The 21,469-nt window shown below is 39.6% G+C and overlaps 1 long non-coding RNA gene across 1 annotated transcript; it reads right to left on the minus strand.

The window, feature by feature from the left end:
• Positions 1-15,578: 15,578 nt before the first annotated feature.
• LOC116667973 lies at positions 15,579-19,511 on the minus strand. The gene is made up of 3 exons (XR_004324985.1): positions 19,487-19,511; positions 17,988-18,064; positions 15,579-15,605 (listed from the first exon to the last, which is right to left on the minus strand). It is a non-coding gene; the product is annotated as an uncharacterized LOC116667973 (long non-coding RNA).
• Between the last annotated feature and the right edge of the window lie 1,958 nt (positions 19,512-21,469).

Below are 21,469 nucleotides of genomic sequence, written 5' to 3' on the forward strand. Positions count from 1 at the left end.
ATGAGTAGTTAAAACTAACTTTTAAAATTATGTTAAAAGTATTATAATGATTTAATCACTGAAATGTAATACATTAACAATAAGGGTGTTTTAACATTAAAAATCTATCAGTATAGTATGTGGAAGGATACCTAAACCTAATCTAAAATACCTGGAAAATATAGGAAATATTGAAAGCAAAACTACAACCCAAACCCTGATGCTTCTCATCAACTGATTGAAATTGATACATATTAAGAAAATAGCTAAGAATCAGAATTATTTTCCCATTTTTATGTCAATATCTGTCAATTATGAGTGCAGCATAAATAAATGTATAAAAGTTGATCATCACTAATTTTAAAAAAGGCATTTATCTTGTAGTACCTCATGGTGAAAAAGAATAAGAAAATGAACATATGTATATTCATGTATGACTGAAGCATTGTGCTGTACACCAGAAATTGACACATTGTAAACTGACTACAACTCAATAAAAAATAAATTTTAAAAACATGAGAAAATTTAATTTTTAATTCAATAATTGCCTCTGAAGATTTATTTCTTAAAAATAAATAAAAGCCTCTTTTAAAAAGGAACACAAAGCTGAAAAACAGGAGAAATGAATTAAAGTTCCTTAGTATTTAAACTTTCCTCAGTGAAAAATTTCTGCAGGCCTGATAGGGATGAGCTGGAACTCCGTGGTGAGAACCAGGACTGTGGGTTTATCTGCACAACGATGGTTAAAATCCAGGACCTTTATGGCCTGTTCAGTGGTAGGTTTACATTGAAACTGTTATAAATTATTACAGAGGTGAAGCCAAGCCAAACAGTCCAACATAAATATATCTGCAGACACACTGGCTACTATATATTCTAAACACTGTCGGTAAATGAATAAACAGAACTTTCTAAATCATTTAAGAAAATCTATTTATTCATAAAATCAATAATTTTTAGTTTTTAGTGTGAAACCCTCCATTAAAAAAAAAAAACACCTATTATATCTAATTTTTGGAATCTGTAAATCCCAGGCAGCTCCTTTCCTGTCATAATGGCCAGAACTTCACACTTCTCTGAGCGGTGTGTGAATGTTTTTCAGTCTGGATACTTGACTAATCTCTACCTGTTGAAATTGTTCCACTGCATTACACAAATTAAATATTTGAGCCCCACAATTTCTACAGACTGGCTCTGCCTCTGTATAAAGGGACAAAAAAATATAATATGACAGTCTGATTTTCCTAGGGCTTTGGGGGAAAGCAGCAAGACTGCCGGCCTGCCCTTGTGGGTGAATCACAGCCAACCAGGGCAGACCAAATTCTGTGGTTGCGTTTTATTTGCCTAGTCATATAACTCAGGGCTTTAAGTCTGCACATTGCTGACCAAAACATTAATTGTGGCAAAATAGTTTGTGTCTGTCCCGAAGAGTAAAACCAGAGTAACCCACACGGAGTGACCATGAATTAGTCAAACAAGGGTAAAAAGCCCCAAACCTCCCAGGCTAAAGTCATTGGGAGGTCTGGTGCTGAAGATGGTTTCAATAGAAATGAGGTTGCTTGGGGAGTGGGGGCTGCCTGTTGAAGCAGTAGGAATGGAGAGCCAAAGCTTTTCTGGTTAATATTTCTTTCTCTTTGTGCTCCAGTATTAATCAATGTAATTGTCTTGCTCTGTCATCTGAATTTTCTTATCTATTAAACAGAGCCAACTTGTGATAATCTGCAGCCCAGTTTTCCTAAAAGGAATTTGCCTTCACTTTTCTCTTTTGTGATAGGGAGTATCTGTGACATTTTCACATTATCAGTGAATGTGGGACACGGGAGAAAAGCAAACCCAAACTGGATCTCACAAGACAGGGGAGATTGCTACGGAGAATTAGAAGGGAGATCTTTTAAGACAAGCACATCTGAGTTCAGGATGAAGGTTTCAGTGTAAGGATGAAGGTTAATGTCAGGTTTTTTCCCTTGCTATTCATCATTCAGAATGTCCACTTTGAAGCGAGGCTGAAGACAAAACATGCCTTAGTCTCACTGCCTTAATCCCATATTATCCAGGCAGGCAACAGGGCATCAACGCACGAGTGTCAGTTAGTGCGAGCAGGTGAAGGTTTTGTCTTTTTTAAACAGCTCCATTTGCAAAACTATATTCAGCATCTTGTAAAAACCTATCATAAAAAATGAATATATGTATTTATATGCATGACTGAGATATTATACTGGGACATTATGCAGAAATTGACACATTGTAACTGACTAGACCTCAATTTTTCAAAAATTAAAAAAAAAAAAACAAACAGCCCCAGCACCCTAAAGGATGAAAATATTTACCGGAGTCCTAGCAGTGGTACCGTCTGACTGTGCTAGATGATGAAGTGCTCCTGATTAATGGAATAAACTTTCAGATCCCTAAATGCCATCCACTGTAATGGGCCAAAGAGGGTTTTGGGGATTTTGCCTTTTTTTGTTTTTGTGTTTTGTTTTTGCTTCAGCAGAAAGGTTTTAAACTATCGGAGAACAGTTTTTTCCTGGGTTTGCAATAGAAATGAATGTTTATCTCCCAAATGACTCTTTAGAACAACTAGTTTCATGAGTTTCCTGGGACTGCTGTAACAAAGCACCACAAACTGGGTGGCTTAAAACAACAAAATCCATTCCGTGTCCCTCTTCTAGCTTCTGGTGATGACCAGCAATCCCTGGCTCTGGGTGGCTTGCACTACAGCCTCTGCCTCCATCGTCACAGGGCCACCTTCTCCCTGTGTACTCTCCCCTCCTCTTATAAGAATGCCAGTCGCACTGAATGCAGGGCTTACCCTACTCCAGAATGATCTCCTCTTAGCTAATTAGATCTGCAGTGACTATTTCCAACTAAGGCTACATTCTGTGGAACTAGGGGTCAGCGCTTCAATGTAGCTCTTTTTGAGGGGGGAGGATACAGTTCAGCCCACAGCACTCATCTGTTCATGTACCAGTGCTTCCTTCGGTCTATAAAAAAAATTTCAGGCTTCCATGCTCATAACTAGTAATTCTAATAGTGTAGCCCCACTTTCCATAAGACCCTTTCAAGGCACCCATAAATAAAAACTATTTTCATAATAACATTAAGAGTTATTTGCCTATTTTACTCTTATTTTTTCATGGCTGTACGGTGGACATTTCTAGATTCTCTGTGATGTGTGATGATGTCATCCACTGTTCTGATGGCTGATAGAGTGTGTGTTTGTGTATTATCATGCTTTTCTAGAATTTTCTACTATTGTAGTTTTAGAGAATAAACATGTGCATTTGCAGAGATTGACTCAGGCTGATTCTGAGTACTTCTACTGGGCTTTTGTCCGTTTGTTTTGGTTATACCTGCTACAGTCTCCACAGTTCATCTTTGACCAACAATCATTTGCTTGAAATGCCTAAATTCCCCTTGTACTTACATAAAAAACACAGCAAGAGATAAATACACTTTAGTGTACTTACTTGTACTTTAGGATGGAGCCTTGATTTATAAAGGGAAATTAGAAGCCTTGCTCTCGCAACCCACATCCGCACCATCCACATCTACATATGCTGGGAAGAAAACGTAACTGAGATTTCAGAGTTTTCTAACTCATACTAGAGAAGAGTCTACAATTATGAATCTGGGGAAGATGTCATATGAGGAACATATGCAGAAAACTATAAATAAAAAATGAGACGATGACAAAAAGTATTTTACTTGATTATGTCTTATGTAACACAGTATTTATTCTTTATTTATTCAGAAATGCCATTCTGAAATTAAAACACCCAGAGTTTGAGAAAAAGAAACTGAATATTTTAAATGAAAGCACAATGTGCCCTTTAGGCCAACAATTGTGTTCTACAGCTTTTCACGCTAACATGAAAAAGGCACTGAAGCATCTTACAGGGGAGCTATGTACTGCATTGGCCAAAGAGCGCTCAACAGCTAAGAGCTTAATAAACCCTTGTGGAGCTGACGATGCTGAAGGCCTGCTGAATGAAAGGCCAGGAAAAGAAATCACAGCACTGCCACTCTCCAATAACTTGCAAAATCAAAGATGTAGCTGCAAATATGCAGACTTCATATCTCAACTGCAGAACTGAATTTATGCTGTCCTTCACCATTGTACATTTGCAGGAAACTTTTTAAAGTGGAGGCGAAAAAAGCCAGTTTTACTTAAGAATGACCTTAATAAAGCACTAAAAGTTATTAATTTTAATAAATCTCAACACTTGATTACAAACGAATTTTAATATTTTGTGTGGTGAAATGGAAAGTATCCATAAGTTACTTCTGCTACAGAATTAAGTCTGATAGTTATCTCTAGAAATGGTGCAGTTTTTTGAACTAAAGCTGAACTATCGTTTTTTTCTTCATGAAATATTATGTTCATTCAAACTTGGTTATTTGACAAACATTTTCCTGAAAGTCAATGAAGTGAGGCTGTCTAGTCAAGTAAAACACATAGCAGTGTTTGCCACCAATGATAAAATTCAAGCCTAAAAGTGAAAATTCGGATTTTGAAACTTTATGTTCTTCACCGTGAGATCGGCAGCTTCTCAAACCTTAAACTTTTCTCGTAAGATTGGTGGTGATAATAACAAATGCAAATCTTAGTACTAATTTAGATCTGAATTATTCAGTGACACAGTATTTTTTCAAATGGCAAAATGTTTCAAAATTATACATGGGTATAATGTACATTCCAAGGTCAAGACAGACCTATGGAGTTTAGTGTAACAGAAAGCCAAGTTTATCTAATAGAAAACCAAAGCTCATCAATGTGGGTTCAGATTGCACACTGCAGCTGATCTTGTAGAAGCTACCACTTGGCAGCTGTCCTGTGTGCCCAAGAAGAATATTCACAATGATCTGAAAAGCTGATTACAATGATCTTTCTTTTTTCAACTATATACCTGTATGAGACTGAATTTTCTACATATATTTCAACCAAAATGATGTATTACAATGTATGAAAGAAGAAGCAGATAGGAGAGAAGCTGCCTTCTATTAAACCAAACATTAAAATGGTCCACAAAAAATGTAAAACAATGACAGTTTTCTCACTAACTATATTTTGTTTTCAAATATATATAGTGATTTTTTTCATACAAGTCTGTATGTTACCATTTCATAATTTACTATTGTTATTTTAAAACAAATTAATATTTAATTTTTAATTCATATATATAATAAATAAATGTAAATAAACATAAATAAATATTATCTATTTGGGGTCCTCAATATTTTTAATTCTAAAAGAGATTCTGAGGTCAAAAAGTTTGCGAACTGTTGATCTGAGTAATCACTGGTAATCTTTCTTTACTCCTGCCCTTGTTCTTGAAATCCAACTTGCTTTAATTCAGTTTCCTACTCTTTATTTCTAAAGCATCATTCTAAGCCCCTGCTAGTATAGTCCATGTGTGGGACGATCACTCTCTCACTCTCCAGAATGCTTGATTAGAAGGAAAGGGGACATGAAGACAGGAAGGAGAAGGGAGAAGAGGAGAGGGGAGGAGGGGGTAGAGATATGATTGGAGAGGTAAACGCTCTGTCCTCCCCATGAGTTCTCCCCCAAAATTCAGAAACAAAAGGGCTAAGACCTAGGGAGGTAAGAAGCTTCCAGGACCCAGACTCAGCACTGAAGCAGCATCTGTTCTCACCTACTCATGCTGAGCTCTATTTGCTGTTAAATATTTTCCATCATTCTGGCACATACGATTGTCGAGAGGATTAGGCGATACAGCATATCCAAAGGGCTAGCACGGCGCGTGGTGCAGAAATGTGCTCAGTGAGGGTTAGACATTGTAATGATTATGATTTCCTCACCCTGCTCTTCACAGTCACTGTGTTCCTTGACCTACCTCTTGAGTAATAATTATATTTTGTCTTATCTTTTCAAAATAGAGCATAATCGGTCTTGACTTATGCCAGGACAGCTGAAAACAACCCCAGAATATTCCAAAACAATGTTTGCTTTAGGATGCAACACACCTTCCAAAGGAGCCTGAACCACATGTTCAGAGCATATGCATACCTTCTAAGCATTGGCTTTGGTTGCGCTTTGCCAGTTGCAAAAGGAAAAAGAGTGAACTTGCAAAAATACCCCTGAGAGACTTCTTGGTATTTGAGCCTGGCTCAAGTCAGAAAATATGAAAAGCCCTGTGTGAAACCCTGTCTCTGGTTAGAGACCTCTGGCCAGCAAAGACTGACCCCAGTACTCTTCATAAAGCAAACAAGCTTCTGAAAACCTGGCCACTCTCTCCCGAAGCAACTCAAATTCCAACACTGGGAATTTGCTTATTACTAATACAATTTCCTTCATGAGAAGATGTGGACACAGAGAATATCCCAACTAGGGCATTTCAGATCCCCAATCCTTCCTATTTTACTTAAGCTGTAGGTGTATTTACACAAAAGTTTGGGCAGCATTAAACCGCAGCTCGTCAGAGAGGTCCTGGAAGCTCAGGACTAACTCATCCTTCCCCACTTGAAAGGCGTCTTTTGGCCCAAGAATTAGCCAAAGGAGTTTCCGGTTCATTTGGAATCCAGGTCTCTAGTACAACATGGCTTTTTGCTTTTTTGGTTTTTTTCCCCTACCTGTTCAACCAACATGCAAGCTAAGACATTAAGTACTTTTCCATGGCTCTTCACAAGTGCAAAATGCTGCTTCTGCTCACATATAAATGAGGCCTTTTACAGTTTATAAAGTATTCTCTCACCTGTTTCCTCATTCACCTTCACAGAACCCCTGATGGAGGTGTCAGCTGTTGTTGGGTAAAATAAAGACAACTGTATTTAGAGTCAAAAGTACTGAGTACTAGTAACTAGCTGTGTGATCTTATGACAGTTAAGACTTATGTCAACTCTGAGAGACAAAAAAATCTAAAATAATAGAGACTCAGACAGACAGACGTCGTTTATCTCTCATGCAATCTAGAAGCAGGCAGTCCAAGGCTGGTATGGTTATGCCTTATACTTTATAGCTCCACCACTCTCAAACGTGCGGCTTCCACCTCACGCCTTAAGACAGCTGCTTGGACTGCGTCCATCCTGTCCATGTTCCAATCATTAGAAAGGAAGAGAGGAAGAAGAGGGAGCAGGGGGTTTGGAACAGCTGGCCTACATGTTGCCATATCAGCGTTCCACTTATACCCCATTGGTTAGAACTCGGTCATGTGGCCACAACTAACTGCAAGGGAGGCTGGGAAAGGTAGTCTTATTTCAGGTCACACGACTAGCTAAAAGTCACAAGTTAGATTGACAAAGAATAATAGAAAAGTGGACTTTAAAGGATAACCAACAGGCTCGGCTACAAACTCAAGCAAGACACATGGAATCCCTGAGTCTGCATCTTAATCTGAGAAATATATAAACCCTACTTCTCAGACTGGTCCTTGAGCAGGGCTGAAGCATCTGACTGGTCAATGACCACCAGCTTTGGGAGAGATAATGCTTGGGTCAGGGACTTTATTTTTGTGACATCTGAGCTTCTAAGGCAAAGTATGGATTAAACAAGAACCCAGGCAGGAGAGTGGAAGTCTCAATGCCAAGCACCAAGTCAGGAAAAGGAACATTTTTGAATGGATGTAGATGGAAATAACAGTGAGCACCAAAGAGGTGAAATTAAACCAAAGATAATGTGATGAAGTGGGAAGGAGAAGAGTGGACTTACGTGACTGCCCAGAACTACAGCTAAATTTAGTAACACTGAATACTTGTCTGCATTGGATATTGTTTATAGGGGTATGTTTCTGGCAGGATCAACCCAGTATAAAGGTCTAGGGTCAGTAAATAGACATTTCTCCAAGAAGACATACAGATGGCCAACAGGCACATGAAAACATGCTCAACATCGCTAATTATTAGAGAAACGCAAATCAAACCCACAATGAAGTATCACTTCACACCAGTCAGAATGGCCATCATCAAAAAGTCTACAAATAATAAATGCTAGAGAGGCTGTGGAGAAAAGGGAACCCTCCTACGCTGCTGGTGGGAATATAAATTGGTACAGCTACTGTGGAGAACAGTATGGAGGTTCCTTAAAAAAACTAAAAACAGAGTTACTACATGATCCAGCAATCCCACTTCTGAGCATATATCCAGAGAAAATTCTAAGTGAAGAAGATATATATACCCCAATGTTACAGCAGCACCATTTATAATAGCCAAGACGTGGAAGCAACATAAATGTCAACTGACAGATGATTGGATAAAGAAGATTGGATAAAGAAGTAATAAAATATTACTCAGACATAAAAAATGAAGGAAATAATGCCTTTTGCAGCAATATGAATGGACCTAGAGATTATCATACTAAATTAAAAACAAATATCATATGCTATCATTTATATATGGAACCTAAAAAATATGATACAAATGAATTTATTTACAAAACAGAAATAGACTCACAGACATAAGGAACAAACTTACAGTTACCAAAGGGGAAGAGGGGGGTAAATTTGGAATTTGGGATTAACAGATACACACTACTATATATAAAATATATAAACAACAAGGGACAGGGAATTATATTCAGTATCTTGTAATAACCTATATTATATTCAGTATCTTGTAATAACCTATAATAAAAAAAGACTCTGAGAAAAGAATAGATATATGCGCATAACTGAATCACTTTGATTTATACCTGAAACACCGTAAATCAACTATACTTCAATAAAAATAAAAATTAAAAAAGTCTAGGGTAAGTGCAGACAATAAGCATGACATGAGAATCTGCAAAAAACTTGGGAACTACATACTGCCACTCAAATGTAACTGAATACCTAGTAGTATTATGAGTAACTAATACTATCTTACTACTTTTTTGTGATTATAGGTGGAGATAGTACCTTAAAAACTCAGTGTCCAAAATAAATGTTTCTGATGATGAAAATTAGAAGCCACCACAGGCCAGTGACCAAAAAAGCTTACCCCTTTCATTGAGAACAGTCTTCTGCTGCCCTTCAGTTCTAAGCAAGAGAGGCAGCCATGGATCAGAGTGGAGGAGATCTGATTTCCTGACCTGCCTCCACCATTTATAAGCTTTCTGGCCAGTTAGCCAAACTGGACTCAGTGTGCTTGACTGTAAAATAAAGTGACATGGGTTTATCCAAGAGATAAAGTTCAATTTAGATCCTAGATCCACATAAATATTAACAGAATAACGTCTACGTGTTGCATGCTTTGCTAGAAGCTGACCAGCTATCATGCACAACCCAAATACAAAGTGGTACCAGGCTGTGATTAAGAGTGTAAGTATGGAGGCCGACTGCCGAGAATCCTGGCTGTGCCACTTGCTGGGTACATGATTCTGGCCAAGTCACTTACCCTCTCTGTGCTGCAAATTTCTCATTTGCAGAAGGAGGAGGATGGGAATATATGCCTCACAGGACTGTTGACGCATGCAAAGGGCTGTATATATGTGGGCCATTATTATTACTAATGTTGTTGTGGTTGTCTCAAAAAGAGCAATTGCCTAGTCTGCCCACATGTAGTTCCTATCTTTGGATTTCCCATCCAGATCCTTCAGTAGATGCCATCTGGGGCAAAACTAAATGACAAGCAACAGACAAGGACTTGGGGATCCACCTCCTATTTCCTACTAACAGCCCTGAGATTGCTGTTGCTGTTACCAGAGGAAACTGATGCTTCATCCAGGTTGGACTGTCAACAAGTTCTAGTCCTGGGAACTGAATGAGGCCTCTCTGGCTCCAACATTATGTTTTTTTCAGCCTCAACCTATTTTATTTCACATCCTTACCTGATCTTTGCTGATTAATTGTTTATTCCACCTCTCTAGTTAGAAGGAAAATTCTATGGTCGGGGGGTGTGGATAAATTTGGAGTTTGGGGTTCACAGACACACACTACTGTACATAAAACAAACAACAAGGACCTACTGCATAGCACAGGAAACTATATTCAATGTCTTTTAATAGCCTATAATGGAAAAGAACATGAAAAAGGATGGATATATAATATGTATAACTGAATCACTCTGCTGTACATCTGAAACCAACACATCATTATAAATCAACTATATGTCAATTTAAAAAAAAGAAGGGAAGTCCCATGAAAATGAACTCTGCCTAGCCCCCCTACTTGATGTCATCTACAGGGTAAGGCCCAGGATCTTCGGAATAACATTCAGGGCCTCCAAGGTCTCATCCTTACCTACCTCTCCAGTGTCCTCCACGACTCTGTCATCAGTGTGCTCCCTCTCCCTTCCTGACTCTTCACTGCTCTTCAAAGGAGTCATCCCCTCCTATAACCACGTGTCTCTGACCTTGCCACATATTCTGCTTTCCATGCTCCTCTCTCCTCTGCTCACGAGATGGGATAACGCGGGCTTTTTCTTTAAGACTCACCTCAGAAGAGGAATATCATAACTTATAGATGGGAAGGTACAGTAAGTGAAGGCGTCACTGAAACCCACTCCGATTGGATCTTTATTTATAGCATCTCTGTACTTTCATAGAATGGGGATAGAAGCAGCATTTACTTTCTTTCCTACAAGGTGTAAGCCTTCCCCCAAATTTTCAACTGAAGTCTTCTTACTCTTCCGACATTTATTGACCTCAGACTCTGTGCCAAATTTATTTAGAGAGAGCTGACCCTCCGAAGGTGCAGTGTACACTGACCACATCCCTAAATAGGTGCAATTATTCCTGCTCCCCAAATGCAGCCTGGGTATTTATCAGGATAATTTGCATTTGGAACCAGAGCCATGGATATGATTGAATATAGCAATTTGAAGCATACGGAGCAAATGCAGCCAAGGACCTTTTGTGCATCCTAACTCCTAGTTTGAACTCCACTTTTTCCAACTGCTCTTGAAAGCATAAGTTCAGCTGCATAGAATCTCTTGGGGCTGAGCTGAATACGTGTGCACATAACTATTATGTTCTAGTTTATGACGCATTCACTCCGAATAACCACACATACCTGACCTCGTGCCCGCTTTGGGAAAATGGGACAACCGGGCTCAGCATACTTGCATTACGTGTCCTGGAAGTGAAACAGACGAGAGAAGGCGCTTTTGTTAGTCCTTTGACAAAGAATTACTCTTTGAAGAACTAAAGAACAACAATTTTAAAGACCCCACACTAGAGTAATATCTTATCAGAGCTGCGGAAAGGATTTTGTGAAAGAGGGTTTGTATTTAGCTTAAGGAATATTTGTACCAGGTAGACATATAAACGGGCTCTCAGTAAAATATAAGCTTCCTTAGTATTGCAGAAAGAGCACAAGGATGAAGTTGGATCTAAGATAAATCCCAGCTCTGTTACATGCTGCGCAACACTGAGCAAGTATCTTAAACTTCACGAAACCTCAGTTATTTCAGCTGTAAAATGAGAATAGTAGTAATTTTGAATGTCTGGAGGAGCTGAAATCATTAAAAGACATTATCTATGCTAGTTGCATTGGAAACTAGAGCCTTAGCAACAACTGAAAATATAAATGTAGGGAACTATTAACAGAGAAGAAAGTCTGAATTTTGTCTGGCGGTCAGTCCAGCTGAAGCTGAGTAGGACCTCAACTCCTGGGTCTAGGTCCCTGCTCTGAAGCCCAGTGACCTGGTCATGATAATCCCAGAGGTGATCAATTTCAGAAAGACTAACCAAAATGCACAGAATTTGGAAGTAGATAACAGAATGCTACTGTAATTGGAAATCTGAACTTGGACCCTATCTCAAAACTCATCTGGGAAGTGGCACAGCAATTTATCTAAAAATGTGACGAGGCCCTCCTTGGTAGTTACTTCAAAACTGTCAACTGAATTGTGGGTAGGTACTAGAGAAAGCTGAGGTCGCTTCAAAAGAAAATGGAAAAGTGTGAGTGTGTGTGTGTGTGTGTGTGTCCAGGCAGGTAGGTAGGTAATTCTGAAAGGGAAGGCGAGAAGGGAGGAGAGGGATGGCAGAGAGAGAAATGACTAGAATCGGCGAAAGAAAATAAGGATTTCTAAGGCTCCACTTAAAATTACTTGCACTGACCTAAAGAGTCATGATCTCAAAACTGCAGGGGAAGTTTCCATCCTACCCTGGCCTTATGTGTAATGTACATTTCCTGTGGTTATGGAGGAAAGAGGTTGAGTTTCCTGGGTCAAAGGAAGATAGAAGATAAAGGAACAGCCACAAGACACAAAATGAGGAAAGACAGCAAATTAGAGCCAAAGGTGGCCCCCAAAAATGTAGGTGTATCACCTTTCCTCTACCGTGGCGAATTCCCAGGTACATGAGGAAGAGTATTAAACTTCTCCTTAAGGCACAGGATGGGGGATTGAGACAATCTTAGCTCGAATTTACTGAGTAGATAAAGATGTAACACTTTTTAATGAGGAAAAAAAATGTGTGCCAAGAATGACATTACTTGAATCTTCGTGAGTGGATGCTTTCTCTGCCCTCACTCTGCTGAGAAACCTGTCTTAACCAGAAGTCTACTTGGATGAGTGGAAAGTCAAACGATGGGAGTGTAATGATTTTGAGGGAAGTCCTCCAAGATAGCTTCTAGATGTCTATAAAACAGGGATGGCTGACAAAGTAAGAACGGCCTACCCGACTCTGTTGGCTGAGATGCCCCCTCCTCCAGGCAGTGCTGGAATAGTTGACCCCATCTTTATCTGCTTCCTTCTCTTGCTTGCACTATTCTGAATAACGTCAGTTGGCACCTTTCCCTTCTCTTTTTATTAACACTGCTGTGCACAACTCAACCTTGCCATGCTGGTGTGGCCCAGACTTTGCTAGAGAACTTAGCTTAAAGCACCCCTTTCAGTCCCTACTGCCGGATTGGAATAACCCCTTGAGTCATTTCGACCCTGTTATTTTAGGCTGCTTCTTTTAGGGCTGGCTAATTTCCTTCACCATGTGCTGGCTTTGTGGTTTAGCATTTGGAGGGTAATCTTATTTTTTTCTTGTTCCCAAATCTCGCTGTACCTCTGAGTATGGAAAACTAGCGTAATGAAGCTGGCACCTCGTTGATTTTCAATAAATATTAATCCCTTCTTTTTTCTTTGGAGGATTAAAAAAAACATTGCAATCTATTAATGAACAGGAATTTAATAAGTGCTGGAGGAGAGCAGTGAGTAGTAGTAATAACAGAAGCTGCCGTATAAAATATATTGGAAAAGAAAGTTAAAACCTGTTACATGTAGAATACAGATTGCAACTTTGTTCCAATGGTATTGTTGAGACTGAATGAGAAGATTGTTGATTATAATTGCAATATATCTGGGGAAATTGTTTTTATTCCAAAGTTGCCTGGAAGTTAACATGGGTTAGTATGAACCCACAGAAATAAAGAATTGTTAAAAGTACTCATGCCACTAATATGTTCTTACCGTGTGTTTATCTTTGTATATCTGCCTCCTCTCTTAATCTGTGAAAGCAGGATCTATGTCTAATTAATCCTCTATCCCTAATATATACCAGTGCTTACCACCCAACAGTATTCAATAGATCTTTATGGAATGTATGTTGAACATACAACTGAAATTTCCATTTAAGAAATTACCTTGTCAATGGAATAACTATATCCACTTTATTCTATTACTATGTAAACATTAGCCCTCTTGCTATATTTCTCTCCAGGGACTAATATTTCTCCTCTTTGAGTTTGGATCTTTTTGTAAAGGAGTGAGGCAATAAGGTTTGAATGCTGAGGTGGGGTAGGAAATTTTTCTTTTAGGTTTGATTTTTTTTATTTGTTTGATTTTGAGAAGACTACTCAGGACTTAAATACTGAAATATCTGCTACTTATCAAAACACTCCTCCAGGGATGGAAAGAACAAAATAAGCAAAGATATTTGGCTGATACAGAGTTCTAACAGACTCAGGGGATGTCGACTTCAGTTACTGTGCATACAGATGCTGCCCAAACTCCATGTCCATGGAAGGAAAAGAACACGACCTTCCATGAGTTATGGGATGGCTCTAAGCAGCCAGCAAAGGGAAGAAAATAGGAGAAAAAAAAATATTGGGTTCCTGCATGGGGAAGAATGGAGGGAAATAAATGTGTATTGTGTGTCCATTTTGAGCCAGGTGTGATGGGCAGAATGGTTTTCTATGGTTTGGTTCAATCCTGTAGGAAAGAAATTGTTCTGATTTCCATTCTGGAGACCTAAAAGCTTACGTACTCACAGTTATACAGCTAGTCAGTGTCTGGGATGCTTATGTGGGTCTGTCTGGCTCAAAATTTCTATCTCTTTCTACTAAACCAGTATTTTCTATGTATTTTTGTCATAGAATCACCTGGAGCACCTGATACAAATATACATTTCCAGGCCTCCACCTCGAACTCTTGACTGGGTAAGTTTGAGATACGGGTTAAACATGTGAAATTTAAACGATCGCCCCAGGTCGTTTTTATGACTAAGCAAAGTCTGAATTTCCTGCTGCACCAAGCCACCTTCCCAGAGGTATCCAAAGTGTCAAAATATCCCGGAGTGTCGTAATAGCCCAAGGCAGATAAGGGGCAAAAGACGTTAAATATCTCCCCCACAGTCTTCAACATCTCCTTTTCCTTCCATTCGTTTATCCATCCACGTTATTTTATGAACAACAAAAATACATTCATGTCATGTCAACTCAGCTTAAAGCACCCCTTTCAACACAGTAGCCCCACCAAGACTCTCCCAGCCAAAAATGCTGATATTCACCCCGAAGAACAATGGACTTTAAGTTGATCAGTCTCATTCTAGAAACTTTAAGCCAAAAAAGAGCAAGTCAAATGATTACCCACATTAATGTGATTTGAAGTGAACTGAAAGTTCTCTTTCTTAACTCTCCCTTTCCATTCTCTGGCTTTTTGTGTCTCATCAATTTTCCCATCTCTATTTTTCTGAAATTTGTATAGATTCATAACCTATGAACCTATCTCTTGCCACTGAGCTTTGAAGTGCTTGTGAGTCCTCATTTATTCAAGTGAGCCTTCTAAGACCCTCCCCATAAACAGACTATTCTGGAGGAGTCAACTTTAATCAGTGTTTGTGAAACGTTTCCACTGAAGTTCCCCTAATGACAGAGGAAATTTCCTTGTGCCCCTGTGAAAACAAAACTGTAGGACTGTACAGAAAGCATGAGATTCATGTAAAGTTTTCTATTTTATCTTAAAATTTCATGTGGACTTGGCTTTCTGACTTAAAGTATATCCATAATTGCTTTAATATAAAAATCCCATTTTCTGCAATATCTGTAAATAAAATTGAACCTCCATATGTTATATAAATATATATGTATATATGTATGTTTTTCTTGTCTAAAGGTTTTGCCATCCCTGGGGGCAGATGAAGATACATGGCATCCATCTACCTTCATGCGTTAACACCACAGCCTAAATAAATTCACTAGATCAGATAATTTTCTAAGACAAATGTGACCCAAGATAGGAATTCTTCAAATAGGAAATGGGAACGCCCCAAGTAAGAGAAGTTCCAGAGTTTGCACATACCCTGATGCTGAACGTTAAATGAAAGGTACTCAATCTGTTGACCAGTCAGCTGGAGTAGAGGCATCATGTGGGGTCAGATTCTGCTTCCCAAGTCTCTCTGTCCTTCAACTTCAGACTGAGCAGTTAAGACTAAATTATTTGCTAGATTAGATGTTGCTTCCACAAACACTGTCACATTTGATCTTCATTATAGAAATAACAAAACAAATTGTTATCCAAAGTGAACAGAGAAAAAGATGAGGAACAGCAAGATTACAAGACTTGCCCAGAAACTTGGATCATTCTAGTCCTTCTCCACCCTCCCATATTTCTTCTGTGTGCAGCAGTATCTTAGATATTTCCGTAAGTATGCTATATTTTGTAATTACAGCTACACTGATTTTATTATTCCAATTTAACAAGATTGTGAGGGCAAAGCTTAAAACTGCTGCTCAATTCTTCAACCCCTGTGAGTGTGGTATTGTTACAAAAACGCATGCTGTATTGCAAAAATGCTAATAATAATTTGACTAATAGTATTTGCGCACTTTCCTACATACCAGTTTTCAGAGTATAAATATGGAACTGTGCACCCCCTAACTGAAACAGTTCCTTCTGAGTTATCACTGGAAAATCAAGAGTCTATATTTTTAAGTTCCAAAGGGCTGGCCTGAAGTCAATATTTGTAAATATTAACTACCATATTTTTTCTTCTGAAGAGTCCGATCTGATAACAAGGAAACCAAATTGGATTGGGATCTGCGTTAAATAAAACTCTCCATTTACGTGAAATGTGCCTTTTAGCCAGAATGGATGGGGGTATAAAAAGAGGCACAATCCAGCTCAAAGAGGCCCTGACTCTTTATCATCCATCAGTCAAGGTGAAAAGCTCACTGAAACTGCAGTGAGATTGGATTTAACATAAACTTCCTGAGCTGAATTCCATTATTGCTAAAATAACTAGAAGGAAACCATTTAAATATTTTCCAGAATGCCAATATTGGGGTTTATTCAGCTTTTGACTAATAGAATTTTGGGAAGCGTTCATCATCCAAGTGTCAAGAATTGCTTAAGTTTTATATCTAGAAAGAACATTAAAGAGTGTTATTTCAAACTTCCTCCTAATGAAAGACATCCTAATAGAATTGAACCAACTGCTTCTTCAAATGTCCAGTTGTGGTTATCATTACTTCCCAAGAAGCTTAATTCCATTGTTGGACATAAAATTATGTTGGTAGATACAAACCAAAGTAAAGTGAAATACTGCAGCCCCCAGCCAGAGAAAAGAAATGGTTGATACATTTCTCACATACTTCTTATAATATAGGTTTGATATGGTCTTGGTGAGAGCAGTTAATAGTTCAAACATCTGCTAGAAATCTCATTCAGTCAAAAGAAAAACAGGCACTAATTTCTTAACTCACCCACTGATCATTTCCATTTTCAGAATATAGAGTCAAAGAAATACTGTGCGGACATTAGTCTTAAGAAGTAATTACTGGTTATGTGGAAATGATTTAAACTTGAAAAAAGAATTATTACATTATATAAATTTCATATAATTGAGAAAATCAACATGGCACAGAACTGGACGTGAGGCAACAATCAAAAAGCCAACAATTTTTTAAATTGTATAATCTCAAGATGTTAATTTACTTATCCTATTACCTTTAATTATTTTTTATTTTATTTTTGTTTTGCTTTGTTTTGTTTTTGGTGGGGAGTGATTAGGTTATTTATGTATTTAATGGAGGTACTGGGGACTGAACCCAGGACCTCGTGCATGCTAGTCACACACGCTACCACTGTGCTAAGCCCTCCCTCACTTATCCTATTACCTTTTCACTGTTTGATATTTATTGAGCACCTACTGTGTGTCCGGCTCTGTGAAATACCAGAGAGGATAATATATTCTCTGACCAAGGGAGTCTGCAATTTAGCTGACAAGACAAATCAAGGCCTCAGGGTGTGACGATAACTCTAACAGAGAAAGTCATGCCCTCTGGATTTTACCCTTTTCCTGTGTACATTGCAGGACTTGGGCAAGGAGTTCTTTGAATCTCCTTATAGTTTTAAGTCAATGATCCCTAAACAGTTACAGGCAATTATGTCATTAGTTTGAGGGTTTATTCCAATGTTCAGCTGACTTCGACACACTTTTAAAATGCCTCTAGTCAGCATTCCAGGGGTGAGTGAGATTGGGAACGAGAGGCAAGGGAACCAGCACTTTCAAGTACCTAATTCTATTAGTTACAATTACACTCGGTATTTTGCCTTCAATGTCTAATTTCACCAGAAGAAAAATCCCACTGAGCTAAGTAGTATATTAATTTTATGGCTGGGGAAACTAAAGTTGAATGGGTTATACCACATGTCTGAGATCACACACTAGTGAGGACTGAGACAGGATTAGAACCTTCTAGAGTCTTAGCAAAACATCACATTGTAAGGCTAAGACAATCCATTTCTGGGGCTTGAAAACTGTATTCTGTGTTTGGCTTTTTCCGTGTCCTTTATCTGATACCATCGATTGGACATGGTCAGTCTGCTGGATGGAATTTAATTCAATAACGCCTTCAACTCACATTCCCAAAATGCACCTGTCAATCTTGGAGATACGAAGATGAATGAGACATGGTTCCTTCCTTCAAGGAGTTTAAGTCTAGCGAAGGAGACAAAGTGTGAGCACAGAGACAGAAAACAGTGCGAGTGTGTCTGATGGACGTTTAAACCCGATGCCGCTGTTCACGGAACCACTGCTCACAGGCTCCATGACTGGACTCCACCCGCCTCTCTCTCCTCCACTCTCTCCTCTCTCCCACCAACACCCAGCCCCAATAACATTTTCTCAGTCCCTGAACATCTCAGGCAGCCTTTCTTTCAGGTCGTAACACACTTGTTTCCTCTAGAAGCCCCGGTTCCTCTGCCCATATCACTCTTCCCCGTACTCCACTTGTTTAACCCCTACTCGTCCTTCAGAACAGGTCTCAACCTGTGACCCTCTCCAGTCTGCAGTAGGTGCCCTGCTTGTTCGAACCATATTACCTTGGGAGAGGCATGGTGAAGCCAGACACAGTTCAAGAGAAAGAAACCGGAAAGAGTTTTATAGTTTTGTTACTCAGTTCCCTGGGGAAAACACAGCACGCCACGCAGGGCCATGTGGGGAAGCACCCAGGTGAGTCACAAGGTGGAGGGAGAAGGGGGCAGCTGTGGGCAAATGCCTTTACGGTGGCATCGCTAGGAAGGAACGGGCAAGGCGAGGTAAGCAGGCTTAGGATTGGCTACTTGGAACAACTTCAGCAAGCTCTAGGGCACCGGGGTTGGCCTTGGGGACATGAGGCAGGTTTACAGTGGCTCAGAGTGTGTAAGCCCAGAAAAGGAGGTGGTTGGAGATGAGACTTCATCAGCTGCTCAGGAAGAGGAACTAACTGGCCTCTTGCCAACGTCTCAAACTGAGTCAAGACAGCATTTTTTAAAACTTTATTTTAGTGCTTCAGCTCAGACACCTTGAACAACTCCTATCAGAAAGTGCATCTTGTAATTCCTTATTGAGCTTTTTTGCCTTTCCTACTTGATTAAACCAGCTCTGTGAGGGCAGGAACCACCTCAGCATCCAGCATTTAGGAGATACATGATGAATGTTTTGAATGAAAGGTAATGGCTCTTAACTTGTGTTTTGAAGGATGAATAGGAGTTCCCTAGGAGCAGATGAGCTGAGTGGGAAACCTAGACAAAAGGAAGAGTAAGCCAAAAACTGAAATGTGCTGGAAAGTGTTAGTTTTGGGATGACAAATGGTTTTAGGTTTTTTAGGTTAGCATTCAGAAAGAAATATCGAAGCGTAATGAGACTAGAGAAGATAACTTAAGGTTTGATTAGGAAAAAATTTATATGTTGGGCAAAGGGATTTGGATTCTATCCAACATACAATGGGGTGTCGTTAGGCCCCAGCACAAGAAGATGACCAAACCAGTAAGTACCATGGGTTGCTTCTCAATACGGGAAAATTAGGAAACATCGAATGTGTCCTACCATAAAAGATGCCCAGTGCTCAGCTGGCCCAGTTCTAAGCACAGATGTTCCTACCTCTATAGCCAGGCTCTGCATTCAGTTCATGACAGGGTCCATGATGAGACAGTGCCATGTTGGTAAACCCGAAAATGAGCCACCGAGAAATCCCTCAGCTCTTGCATCAATAGACTCCGTCTTTTCCCAGTGTAGTACAGATGAAAAAGAAACCTGTGGACAGTGCACATTTCCAAGTAAATGTAATGCCTAATATATGAAATTGCTAAAGTCATAAAAAAAACTCTGGTCTCCAGGCAGTTTATATTTCTCTAACGACGATCCAACTGTCTTTAAATGACTGTTTAATAACTACCCTGCTCCCTTATTAAGGAAAAAACCATACATGGTGTGATACTGTACTATGGTTTATTATTTTTCTTCAGACACAGACATGACACCATAATATTAAGAAGTCATGTCTTTGGCCATATTCAAATAAACAAAATACACTAAAAGCCGTAATCTGTGAAGGATCGCAGGGTTTCCATCAGAAAATGAAAATGTAGATGCAGACATCCGATTTGCTCAGTTCCTTCAGGAACCCTTTACAGCCTGTTCCGTGCGAGACACAAAAGGCTTTTGTGACGCACATGCTGTGCATCACAAATGGAGAGCCCGGGCCAAAGAAAATATACAGTTACCAGAAGAATAAACCCAGGATGAAAAGCACAGAGGTAGCATCGATAGACGTCTAATGCGCCATTGGCCCCATCTGGTTAGAATCACATCATCAGAATTAGAGCCAGAGGAGACCTTCAGGTCATCCCACCTGTCCCCCTGCCAGCACAATAATCATCTTTTTGAGGACCAGGTCCAGTGCAATTTCATCTGTCTCAGGAGACAAGAATTCCACAGATTCTGTGGGCAAGATATTTACCATGTTTAAAGAGGCAAGTGTAGTCATAGTCGAGATTTCAGGCAGCAAAAGGAATGAATTCAGCCTTTGAAACAGAAGGGATTGGCTTCTCAGAGCAGACATTCTCCTAGTGAAAGACAAAGAGCTCGGTGCCCAGAGAATCACCCCTGCGATGGGAATGAGAATTGCTGCGAGCCACCTAAGGGCTTAAGGGAGCCTCAGAACTGCCGAGGGACTTCCTAGAATCAGTCCAAGGGAATGCTACGCAGTGTTCAAACCTTTCTTCCTTGGTACAAATGGGACTGGAACGGTTGTGATCAGGAACCAGCTAAGGTGCTGGAAAAAGAGGTGAGCTGGAAATCAGATCTACAGGTTCTCATCAGAGATGACAGAGGACACCTTCTTTTAATTTGGAGGTGGTGGACGAAAGGAGGACGATCGCATATTAAGAGAAATCCTACGTGAAGAGCCAAGAGGTAGAGTCAGAACACATGTCAGATTTTCTAGGGTCTGAAGGTAGCATCAAATACATGGTCAATGGAGTCAAGAGTTTGGAAGTAGGGAGATAAGATCTAGTATAAACTTTGAGAAGTTTGAGGTCAAAAGGAATGAGGGGCACCTAAATGACTACCTTTAAGAGACATTTTAAAGTTATTTTTATATAGTCAGAAATTTCACTCAAAAGAAGTGTTCTATATGATGTTTGATGCATATATAACAGACAGGAACACCAGCATTTCTGTAGTGAAGTGTGAGTTGGGATTAGGTGAGTGGGGAATTCTGGAGCCCTCCTGCCCAAACCCACCTGTTTCTACAGAGGACCTTGCCTCACTTCTGCAGAACCCCTGGCATTGATTTAAAAATACCAATTTTCAACTGCAGAATTAATGATTAATTATGTTGAGTATTCTGCAGTGGGGCATGTCAAAGAGGGGGGAGAAACAGTTCTTGAATTCTGCCCATGGAACTCAGAAGTTATTTTATTTAAGCTAATATCCTGTTACTTTGCACACACACAAAAATGTAGCTGGCAGTTGTCACAACCCCCAGTCTTACCCATCTCAGCAGAGCGTGTGCCATGCTGCCTTCATGTATCATCGGAGCAGGCTGGTCCAGCCTGAAGGATGCGGGGTGGGGAGTACAGC

This window comes from Camelus ferus, chromosome 2 (assembly GCF_009834535.1).
Source record: "Camelus ferus isolate YT-003-E chromosome 2, BCGSAC_Cfer_1.0, whole genome shotgun sequence".
In the NCBI taxonomy this organism is placed as follows: domain Eukaryota; kingdom Metazoa; phylum Chordata; class Mammalia; order Artiodactyla; family Camelidae; genus Camelus; species Camelus ferus.